This window comes from Prionailurus viverrinus, chromosome B3 (genome assembly GCF_022837055.1).
Source record: "Prionailurus viverrinus isolate Anna chromosome B3, UM_Priviv_1.0, whole genome shotgun sequence".
Classification (NCBI taxonomy): Eukaryota; Metazoa; Chordata; class Mammalia; order Carnivora; family Felidae; genus Prionailurus; species Prionailurus viverrinus.
In genome coordinates, this window is record NC_062566.1 from 99191834 (window position 1) to 99204616 (window position 12783).

The 12783-nt window shown below is 39.0% G+C and overlaps 1 protein-coding gene across 2 annotated transcripts in view; it reads left to right on the forward strand.

Annotated features, from left to right (window-relative positions):
• Positions 1–12783, forward strand: part of PELI2 (pellino E3 ubiquitin protein ligase family member 2) — a 196116-nt gene that overhangs the window by 151482 nt on the left and 31851 nt on the right. The gene's annotated exons all lie outside the window — the stretch shown is intronic.

Consider the following 12783-nt stretch of genomic DNA (forward strand, 5'->3'; position numbering starts at 1 on the left):
AAACTTTTAAAAGGAAACCTAGAAAAGCCTTTATGATTTTGGATTAGACAAAGATTTCTTAGACTCAAAAGCATGATTTATAAAAGAAAAAAATTATTAGAGATAAAAATTAAGAACTTCCCTTTGAACTAAACTCTTCAGAAAATAAAAAGAGGAGCTACAGAGTGAGGGGAAATATTTGCAGATCATACATCTGATAAAGAATTTGCATTCAGAATGTATAAAGAATCCTCAAAACTCCGTAAGAAGACCTAATTTTTTAAAAATAAGCAAAAGACTTGAACACTTTCCAAAGAATATAGAGAGATGGCAGCACATGAAAAGATTGACAACGTCATTGGGAAAATACAAATTAAAACCACAATGAGCTATCACTATGTGGAGCAGCTGGAACTCACGTTCACTGCTTATCAGAATGCAAAATGCTGCAATCAATTTGAAAAATAATTTGGCAATTTCTTAAAAAGTTAAACATACACGTACCATGTGTCCAGCTATTCTACTCCTAGGTATTTACCCAAGAGAAAAGAAAGGATATGTTTATACAAACACATCTACATAAATGTTCACAACAGCCTTAGTTGTAGTCGCCAAAAGCTAGAACCTGATATCCATCAACAGATGAATTATATAAGCAAATTGTACTATATCCTTAAAAGGGAGTACCACTTCACAATAAAATGTAGTAATGAACTGTTGATACATATAGCAACATGAATGAATCTCAAAATGACGATGCTAAATAAAAGAAGCCAGATCCCCCAAAAAGTACATAATTTAAAATTCCATTTCTATAAAATTCTAGAAAATACAAACTAGTCTGTAGAGACAGAAAACAGTTAATTGACTGCCTGAGTATGAGGGCCTGGCAGGGAAGATTGAATTACAGAGGAGCATGGTGAGACAATTTCTGTGGTTTATGGGAATGCACATTATTTTGATTGTAATGGTGGTTTTATAGGTATATAAACATGTCAAGACTTATTAAATTATACATTTTAAGTAGATGCAATTTGTGTCTCAATTCTACCTCAGTAAAGCTGTTTTTAATAAGACAGTAGTAGCAATACATGCAGAAAATATAGCATATATCTTGTACTTATCAATAAATATAAATGTTCTAAACCTACATATTAAAAGAATAGGATCACATAGAGAAAAATACAATTACAGGCTGTGTATAAGGTACATCTGAAAGTGGCTTAGATTCAGGGTAAAATTATGGAGAACATACAGTGAAATGCAAACAAAGCAGCGGTTACAGTCTATAAATGAATTCAGGGTAAAAAAAGTATTAAAGAAGTGTTCTACATAATGAAAAGGAGTACAATCTAATGACAGTCTGTTAAGATTATTATATATCAAATAACATCATTTCCTTAAAACATTGGGCAGTGCATTGAAAAGAAACAAATTTTGTGTGATATGTGTTTAATATGACCTTTATATAATGAAAACAGAAACTGTCTTCTCTACTGGCACTCCTGACTATTAAGACAAGTTACTCAAGTAATATTTTTAAACCTAAACAGCAAAATCCTAAATGTGCTGAAGAAAAATAGAAAATTCTTTGCTTTATCTCAGAGTGAGAAAGCCTTGCTAATTATGAGGTAAAATCTGGAAACGATAAAAACAAACAACAAAAGTTTCATTGTATGAACTTGTAAAAAATCTACATGGCAAAAAAGCCACCTTAAGTAAAATCAAAAGTCACGTGAATAGGGAAATTTGGAACTCATATTGCCAACAGTGAGGAGTCATCTCTTTGATACATGAAGAGTGCCTACAAATCAGTAAGAAAAAGACTATTCCAAGAGTAATAAGCAAAGGATGTAAACAGTTCATAGTAAAGGAAGAGATGGCCTTTAAGCATCTTAAAACATGTTTACCTTCATTTATTATAGTAGAAATGTTCAGTGAAAGCACAGTGACCTAATTTTCCACATATCATACAGTAGAGACCATAACAGTAACTTAACTCCCTATGTTGGTGAGGTAGGAAAAATACACTCTCCTATACATCTGGTAAGAATTTAAATTGATTTAACATCTATGAAAAGTAGTTTGACAATAACTTTGAATATTTATATATCATTTAATCCAGTAATTTTATTTCTAGAATTTATCCTATAGATCTATCCCCCTATATGCACAATGAATATGTGAATATTTATTATAGCATCGCCTATAAAATAGGAAAAAATAAATTATTAGATAAGTCAAACTATATCAAAAAGGAGACAACACTAATAGCAATATATTAGTGTATATATGTGTATAATATGCTATTATCATTGTTTAAATATATCTACTATGTTAGTATAGGCACAGATCTTCCCTGGAAGAATACACAAGAAATTAGTGCCTCTCCCTATGATAGACCTAGAATTGAAAGGAGCAGACTATTTATTGGTAACATTTAGTACTTTGTGAACATATTACCTAATTAAAAATATTCTTTACCTTACAAATCAATTAAGAGCCTGAGGGACCCTATGTGATTAAATTATCCAGTAGAAATTGTGAATGTTTTAGTAATAAAAATAGCTTAATATAATTATTGCATGTTGGACACTGTACTCTGGGTCCTTTACACACATTATCTTAGTTTTTCCAACAACCCTTCAAGGTAGTTGTATTTTACAGGGAAAGAAATAGATTCAGAATATGGACCAAGGGCACACAAATAATAAGGACCCTTGTAAGACGTTCAGTTGAATTAGGGTTGAGGAGTAACATCCAAGAATATATCCAGGCATCTCCCAAAAGCATTTATGGATGGTTTGTGTGGTGGTAGGTACATGTATGTTTTCTTATACTTCCCAGGAAAGGCAGCCATAATTTTACTCAAAATTTTGTGTATCAGGACTGGAACTTGTATGATTCCAGCAAGCTCCACATCTTGAAAATACCAACTGCCAAGATAAATGTCATCTTTGGGGAGGAAATATTTTCATATTTCTGTATAACTGTGATGTGGTCTTTTAAAGAAAATGAGGTTCTTCAGCAGATGGACAAATTTTAAATCTAGGCCAAGCCTTAAAAATAAAAATCAAAGTAAATTGAGAGGGAAATTTAAAACGTTACCCCCTCCCCTTTTTTTAACCTAACACCTTTGAAATGAGGACTTTAGCTTCTGTCACTATAAATAATCAATAAGGTCTTGTATTTTATTTTGAGCAAGGGTAAATTTCAGCCCTTTTATTCTTCATTACTCACGGCATCTTTGTGACAGTGGATCAACTGGCCTACATATATATTAAAACAATCATATGGCACATCTTTGGGTATCTTAGTATGAAGTAGCTTCATATCCGATTCAGTTTATACCATCTGGAAGTTTGCCTGCTCATGGCAATAAATTAGGGCTTGCATTTACTACTGACTCACTGTAATGCATAGTTTGTGGTGGATACTTACATATTTTTTCTCCAGTGCTTTTTAGAAAGAAGATATCCCTTGCAGTTTTTTCCAGTTTTTATTGAGATATAATCGACATACAGCATTGTATAAATTTAAGAGGTGCAGCACAATGATTTGACTTACGTATGTCTTGGAGTGATAAATGCATTTTACCCAGTGTACACATTATTTAAAAAGAAGTATGTAAATGGAATTCTGAACAATGAATCATTCCAACTTAGTCATTTGCAAGATGCTTTCTTCTTCCTTATAATTCATATTTATTTGGGTCCGTTCTTTCAATTAGCTTTGTTTCCTGTGGCAAGGAGCTCATATGTCTGCAAATATGTACTTGATTCAGATAAGTAAACATGTGTTGCCGCAGACAGATTCACATGCATCCTTGAGAATGTTGTCCATTGACTAATTAAATATCTGTCCAGAAAGTTTACCAACCCCTGTTCTTATGGGACACTGCAGTTAGGCATCTCTGTCTGAAGGTGTATGGCAGTAAGAAATCCCATCTTTGTTTTAATTTTCACGGAAATACTTGGCATTTGCAAGAATATCACATCTTCATTTCTTACCTTGCTCCTCCTTGTTCATATCTAGAACCATAACCGGTCCGAAAGCAAAAGCACTGCTTTTTTGAAGAATGACACACTCTTCTCCAGGTTACCGTGGATGTAGGGGGTGGTCCTTGCTGTGGGGTTGACCCTGGGTCCCCATTAGTTCTCACGTCTGTGTGCATAGAGATCGGTGGAGCCTCCAGAGCATTGCCCTGCACTTGCGGGATTGCATCCCTCCTGCACCCCCTCCTGCTTTGTGGGAGCTGCCTCTCCATCAGTGTGGAAAGATGTCTACAGGACCTGCAGTAAAGTGTGTACTTGAAAAGTCACCATCACAAATAGACTGGGGCGCCTGGGTGGCTCAGTCGGTTCAGCCGCTGATTCTTGATTTTGGCCCAAGTCATGATCTCATGGTTCATGAGTTTGAGCCTTGCATTAAACTTATTTTTAATAAAGAAATTTTAAAAAGAAATAGGCTGTCACTTATGGTGACTAGTGTCCAGCATATGATTGGTAACATGAGCGTGTTATGTGTGCCAACGTGTGACTTTGCCACAACGTTCCTGTGTGGGAAAACTGCCCTTCAGTCCTGTTTTCCAAAAGAGAGGAGACAAAGAAGGCAACTAATAAGGAGGAGATTGCACATTAGGTTAGCTTAGTAGGTTCTAAAGATGCCTGTTATGTGAAATAATCCGTACAGACTGGAATCTGACATTTTACTTATTCAGTACTTTATGATAAGATATAACTGAAGCATCTTCGACTTTAGACAGCAGTGACCTTCCCAGACACAGGACCAACACTTATAAGATGACAAAACTGGAGCACGGAGACATTAAATATCTTGTCCAGATTGGGGGGGGGGGGCGGGAATTCACCCTGAGCTTTGCTGTTACGCAGTATACCACCTGAATTGAAGGCTGATTTGAAAAGACAGGAGTTCTTGCCCGCAAGGAGCTTTTCATCCAGCGTGAGTGATAGAGTTCCTTCAGGGCAGATCTCCACAGGCAAAAGAATGTGTTCTCGCCCACCTCTCCAACTACAGCTGTGGATGTTTCGTGTTTTCTGAACTATATCTGAGGTTGTCTCTTGTGACTGGTACCACTCATCAAATCCAGCTTCCGTATAGTTAGGAGTGACTCCAAATTAGAAACAGGTTCTCCTCAAATCTTCTTATCTTCTCTGGCATCTGCATGTGCTGGATGGATTGACCATGTCCTCCCCAGCCTGTGCATGCAGTAAGTTCTCTGCCAAGGTTTATCAGATAGCTCAGTGAGCTGATCCTAGACGGGTGTGGGAGCAGTCCAATGCCAAGTTCAAACCATTGCCTCTAACATATAGGCTTATCTTACTTATTTATTGAGTGAAATGCTTCCTTTACTTTTGAATCATACCTGTGGCTCAGGCACTTGTTTGAAATATGGCTGTTTGAAAAGATAGTATATTTTAAGGAGTATGTTCGTGCAAATAAATTATGAATTCCTTTAGCCACCTCTTCTCTTTAGAAATAGCACTCATACATATTTTATACATAAATTGACAAGGATGGCAGAGACCTCATCTTTCCTGCAGCAGTTTGAGCCAGACTGGTTGAGGATTTATTGCCTAATTATACTTGTCAGCCTGACATAAAAGTCATTAGTTCTGGAAAAACATGTTTGTCATACCGAGATTATCTCTAATTAATACAGTCAATATCCAACATATATTTAAAGCCAAACAGAATCGTAATTCCCAAAGCATATGTTATGGACTACGATGAACTGATGGTAAACCTCTTTGGGTCACGAAGTGGTGATCTAAGAACAAGTTTGTATTTGAGAAGAGAAAATGCCATGTTCTATACCTCATTCCCTCTGCTTTGAATCCAGTGAAATCAGTGCTGCTGACGTTAATTCCCTCTGTTGAATTATAAAGACAGAAAAAGAATCAAAGAGGTCCTGTAATCTGGCTGTAGTTGTGAGTGTGTTAGGATTCAAATCTGGGGTCGTGTGTGTGTGTGTGTTTCCTCAACCTCAGAGTCCGCTGACCAAGTTGATCTCTGCAGTGTCCACACGTGGTCTCATTCCCCTTTCCTATCATGCACGTGAACTTGGAGCTCAGCAGGATAAACCAGGAAGTCCAGTGAGGCAACCATCTAGCACGAATGGCTGCTTCTGCCCAACGTCCAGGCATTGCTGGGTTATGGATAGCTATTACAGCGAGGTTATGCGGCCCTGATGAGCTCCCAGGGCAGCGGTCATGTGCCCATATATGCCGATACCCTCTGGCCCCCTGCTGCACTGCCCCAGCATCGTTATGGACACCCTGCCCTGGATGGTGAAATCATTCAGCAGTTATTTATTTCCAAGCTGCTGTGCAGTCCTCAGCAAACTCATCCATTTGCTCATAAATGTGCCATAAACATAAATGTCAGAAGTTGGTTTTGGACAAAAAAGGTTCAGTTCGTTGGCCTTATTCAATCCTACCCCCAAATAGTTCCCATTATGTTTTTTCATACCAATTAAAATGTTGTTTCTATGGCAATTCACCCTGTCGTAGGAATGGCTGTGAGAGGTCAACGTAGTTATTTATCCATTTTATCAGGTCCTTTCTGCAACCGAAATACTAACTTACAAATTAGAACTAACAGTTAAAGCGACTGTAAATAAACTTGCCTTAGGGGTGCCTGGGTGGTTGAGCGTCCCACTTCGGCTCAGGTCATGATCTCACTGTTCGTGTGTTTGAGCCCCATGGCGGGCTCTGTGCTGATAGCTAGGGGCTTTGGATTCTGTCTCCCTCTCTCTCTCTGCCCCTCCACCACTCGTGCGTGCGTGCATTCTCTCTCTCTCTCAAAAGTAAATAAACATTAAAAAAATTAAAAATTAAAAAATACGCCTTAAACATGCGGAATAATTGGCCAGGGAGACTATACTTACTTTACAATGCCTTATTAAAGAGTGCTGAGTTGTGGACATCATTTAGAAGGGTGCTGGGAACACAAGCTCATAGTTTTCTTCTTGGTGGAACCCAGAAGACAAAGGTGTTCCTGGCTTCCTGAGTAGAGTGTACCAGACATTTCCTAGGAACGTTCCCATTGGGAACAGATCTAACAGATGCTGTGAGAGCATCTCTGACTTCTTCCTGAGATGTTTTGTTGGAAACCGAAGGAGGGGGCTCAGTGAACAGCATCACAGAATACCACCATCTTCGGACATGTGATGCCAAAACTCTTCAGAGCAGCTCTGTGAGACTGTGAGATTTATTTGGAAAAGGTTCCTTCAGTGTATAAGCCACAGCAGGTGTCTCTTTGGAGAGGCGAACACAGCACTAATTATATCTACTCATGGAGAAAACCGTGCTGGGCGCTGCTGTTTGCAAACACTGTGTGGCCCGGAGCATTAACTGCGGTCCTATGATCGTTAGCATCCAAGATGTCTAGACAAGGGAGATTATTAAGCCCTGGAGTCATTTGGTTCTAAGAAAGACACATTAATAGAAAAATTAGATATGGATTCGAAGAAAAAGAATTTCGTTCCTTTTCGTTTGAAACTCAGATTCACACACATACACAGATACGGTATTCCCTTAAATGAGATCTACTCTAGTAAGGCATGCTCCGTTGGTATACACAGTACTTGTGGTTTGCCAAAGTTTGGCTTCAGTGTCTAATGTCAGTGGCTATTTTTTTTTCCGATTGTCTATGGACAACAGTGGCAAGAGAGGGCTGTTTTAAGTGTGAGTGATCGGGAATATGGTTGTGCCATTGACTGAAATAGGAAACCCAGGAGGAGAAAGTTAGGGCCAAACAATATAGGGATGGGTATTTTGTTACGTGCAGTCCACACCAACTAAAAACAAACTTAAAACCCTCATTTTTCTCTCAGAAGAAGTCTGGGGCAGGTAGTTCCAGGTGTGGTTCAGCTCCAAGATGTCAGGGCTTTGTCCACCTTCCTGAGAGTCTTCTAACCTCCTTTCCATGTTGCTAGATGGCCACCTCCACTCCACATGTCACAGTGACATTTTAATAACAGAGAAAGGAAGAAGTCTCCTGATGGCTCCCATCCCCAGGAGGTCCACACCAGATTTCTCCTAAGTCCCGCCGGTTAGGGTTGGGTCAGGTTTCCCTGTGCAAGTTTCAGGGCCTAGGAGATTGGCGTTTTGAGGCTTTTTCATGGAAAACCAACTCAGCAGGGAGAAAGGCACTAAGTAGGTAACCAGCAATGTCTGTCACAGTGATGAATTCCATTTTCTCTCCCTACACAGTTGATAAAGGCTCACTTAGCAGCCTTATAGAGCTTGAATTAGATAGGCTAAATCATAACTGTAATAAATAGTATTTTCTAGAAATCAGTTAGTTTTGCAGTGGGCCTTTCCCTTCTACTCTGTGGTTGAGAGCTGATCCCACTGTTTCATAACAAACACAATATCTGATCATTTCCCTCTTAGAATTTGTGTGAGAACTCTGGCTGCCATGAAAACCTGTATCCATCCCATTTTGCATCGTACAGGATTGCCCTTCTGGCATCGTTACACTTTCTGTATCTCTGTATGTGCTTTTATATACGTATCTTCTGTTTTATATGAGCAAGAAAATTCTGTAGACATTATGAGCCATGTTTGTTTTAGAGTCTGGAAGCTCAGAAAACTCCCTGACGTTTAGTCTGAGTTGAACCAGGACAACCAGTTGTAGCTCTCTTGAGTGGCAGAGGCTGACTGAGCTGAACAGAGTCTGAGACACGAGTAAAGCTAAGAAAATGTAGATCCTTGGCTGGGAAGAAACTGTCTTGGCTCTGAAGGGTCCTAGTGTGGGCACCTGGGATCGCAGGTTAGTGCTCCTACACTATATATACACACACACACACACACATATACACACATATACGTATACATATGTATACATATGTATACGTATACATATGTATACGTATGTGTGTGTATATACATATGTATATGTGTATGTGTGTATACGTATACATATGTATATGTATATGTGTGTATATACATATGTATATGTGTATGTGTGTATAGGTGTGTATACGTATACATATGTATACGTATATGTGTGTATATACATATGTATATGTGTGTGTATATGTGTGTATACATACATATACATATACACATGTATGTGTATATGTGTGTATATACATATGTATATGTGTGTATATATATGTGTATATATATGTAATATCCAAAGGACCTGCCATGATTGACTGTCAGAAGCTGGATAAAGTTGGAATCCTTTATTCTGTGGCTCTGTAGTTGTAATTGTCTAATCTGTAATTGTCCAACTGTGGTATTTTTAACCCAGTAAAAGTCACCTGCAGTAAATTTAAGCCGAGGTGTCACTGTGGGTACCTTTGCAGATGAAAAGGAGGGCAGGGGAGGGGAGGGGAGACCTGAGGAAGGAGGAAGGAAGCTTTAAATCTCACCTTGTATCTGTAGCAGCTCATTCAGTTGTCTGACATTCGTTGAATGCCTGCGGGGCCCTCAGTGCTGGGGACGGAAGGATAGATAAAGGCACTCACAGGGCAGTGAGAGAGAGTCATCGTCTCTGCCCCCTCCTCACAGCAGTAAAGCGGATACTGGAAATCAGCACTGGCCACCAGGGAAGTTGGGCTGGTTTTCCTTACAATTTTAAAGCACCTAGTTTCCAAGTTTGAGTTAGTGTAATAAAAATTACATTATGTCACAGTAATTGTGTTTGAACTACGTTCTAGTGAGTGCCAAGAGAAGGCCTCACTACTCCCCTGTATATTTCAAAAGTAGATTTCAAAGCAACTCGTTACTTTGGGGAAATTTTTATTTCCGAGATTCCTGCAATGATGGACTCAAGTCCGTGAATCTGTAATTGACTAGAAGCTGAATTTCTGAAAGTTGTATTTTAAATGTTTATTTTTGACACAGAGACAGAGCATGAGCGGGGGAGGGGCAGAGAGAGAGGGAGACACAGAATGGGAAGCAGGCTCCAGGCTCCGAGCTGTCAGCACAGAGCCCAACGCAGGGCTGGAAGTCACCGCAAGATCATGACCTGGGCCGAAGTCAGGACACTCAACCGACTGAGCCACTCAGGCACCCCTGAAAGTCGTATTTTAAATGTTAAAAGTCTTGTTGAAAAATGGGTACTTCTAACAAGAAAAGAGCATAATGCCTTAGGTACTTGCCAGAAAGAAAACAAAACCAGATTTCAAGCTTACATGGTCTTCTAATTTTCTCCCCAGCTAACCAAATCTGGCCCCACTCTTGACTTTAATATGCAGACAGGATCACGTGAGCCCAGTGTGTGTCATCCAGGGAAGTCTGCATCTCCGTTTGTTTCTGAGGTTGCCATCAATGGCCTCAGGTGGCCTGGTTTTGACTGCCACCTTTTACTCCAGATCTCAGTCCTGGCTTAACTCCCAGCGTTCTAAGGGCCAGCTCATCACCATGCTTCTCCCTGCGGGTGAAACGTGTCACAACACCAGCCCTGAGAACTCAGGACAGGCAGTGAGCTCCTGGCTTGGCACTCACAGAGGGAAGTCACGGTGAGAACTGGAAGCCACGCGAAGGTGGAGGTCACTCCCATTCTGAAGTTCTTGGCCATCCCTGCCACAGGGAGTACATTACCTGCCAGCTCAGAGCCATTCACCACCTTCTCATTTCTCCCTGCAGAACCTCTTTTCCCACTTCTCCATCTTCCCTACATCAGAGCCATCTGGAATATAGCCCGCTGCTGGTGCTTTCTTCATCAGAAAGTCTCAGGAAAAGCATTTCCCTAACCCAAAAGCATTCACCTTTCCTAACTCCCCAGTTGTTCACGTTCAGCCACATAAAGAGTGGGCAAAAGCTTGAAACTGTAAATTTTCTTTATGTGGGCTCAACACGCAAGGTGCCCTGGATCAGGCATTCAAGGGTTCAGAGTCTCTGTGCTTGCTTCCACGTTTGAGGGGGAGCAGCCGGGGGTCAGCCTAGGTTGTGTGCTTCCCTGTACTGGGAGCAGTTCCTTGGTATGGCTTCTCTATCAGTAGCCCTTTTCATAACTTGGGTCACAAGAATAGTTTGAGTAAACAAGTTAGAACAATGGGGCCCACTAACAACTTGGGGCCTGTAAAATGGCTATTTGCAGGTATTCCCAGAGTGGCCTAGAAGTGTCTGTGGGGTCCCGTGCCCAGGGCTATGCCAGGTTATGGGGTGAGCCCAGCAAGTCTTCCCGGGGCATTAGTTTCCCAGCAAATTTGGAAATGTTTAACTGTTAAAACTAGCCAGTATATTATGAAGGAGAATACAACATTTATAATAAGCTTAAGGTAAAATGTTTTAATATGAGAAACTTCACTGCAGGGTACTTTCTCAGATGTCTCCAAGGTTCAGGTGACTCTCTTCCAGTTCAGGCAGCTTTGATGGAAGTTTGAGAAACACTGTACTTAAGAAGGTACAATCATACAAAAAGGTGTAACTTTTTAAAGGGAGTTCTTTTATGGCACTTGTTAGCTTCTCAGTGTGCAGATAATTGACAAAGTACAGACATTTCTTCTTCATGTAATGTATGCGTCATGAAAGTTGTGTTTTGGGCTGAGATATTTGTAAATTGAATACTTCTAAATGCAATAGACACTTTTTCAGGAAACCTAAAATTAGTTTATAAATAATCACCCCCTGATTGCTAGTTTTAATAAGTTTGAGTTGAATAAAATTATTTTTCTTAAAGTGGGTGTTTTCATATAGCTATAAACATCCATTGTTTATTTATCTTGAAAATAGCTCTTTATTAGCTTGGCTTTCAAAAAAATGTCACTTTTATCAAAACCATTGAATTTACCAGACTCAGACCAATGAAAATTTAAGGCTATTTTTATTAGTGGACTTGAGTAGTCTAAGGAGTCTGTTTTAGATTTCTGGCCATATTAAATATTTAAATTATTTCTAATACTTATATTGTCTTAATGAAGCACATAGAACAAAACAGTTCAGTCACGAAGTTCCTCAGGGCAGATGATTAAATAACCATGAGATTAACCAGGCTAACTTCAAAGTTGATTTGGAATTTTGTACTATTTTTGGCACTAAGCAATTATATTAGTCAAATATAAATGTTCAGAGTACATTTTCATTAACATGCTTTCTATGTCCAGCTACTTCCAAATGCTTTCTTGGTCTTCATAGTGTCATTATTCAATAAATGTTTAATAGAAAGGCTCATTAAAATTTTATTTATTATACTTAATGTAAAAGAGTAGAAATGAAGATAAATGAGGTTGAAGTGGAATGGATAAAATGTAATTGAAATAATTTGGAGTACAATTTAAATAAACTTCTTTGTTAATGTGGAAGTGTTAAAAGTGTGTGACCACAACTTAAGATGTGTTCAAATATATCATTGTGGAGACATTAAGAATATTGTATTACTGGCCTCTAGATTCTTTGAAGAAGACTGTTAGCTTTAGTCTAAAAACAGAAAAGATGAAATTGACTTAGTTTCCTTATTTATTAACTTAGTAAATATCTGGGTTAAACAACTACTTATACTCTGTTCAATGCCATATTGAATCTTGTATGATTATCATTGGCCAGATGGATGTAGAGAAATCCTTAAAGAACATTTACATTTTGCAGTGATATTTTTTTTACTATGATTATCATCTCTATTGCATGGGGAAGGTGTAACAAAATGCCATTGACTTACTACTGTAGTGTTAAATTATTGTTCTTATCTTTTTATTGGAGAGTGCATGCATGCATGAGCAGGGGAAGGGCAGAGGGAGGATAGAGAATCTTAAGCAGGATCCACGTTCTTCGTGGAGCCCGGTGCAGAGCTTGATCTCACAACTGTGAGATCATGACCTGAGCCAAA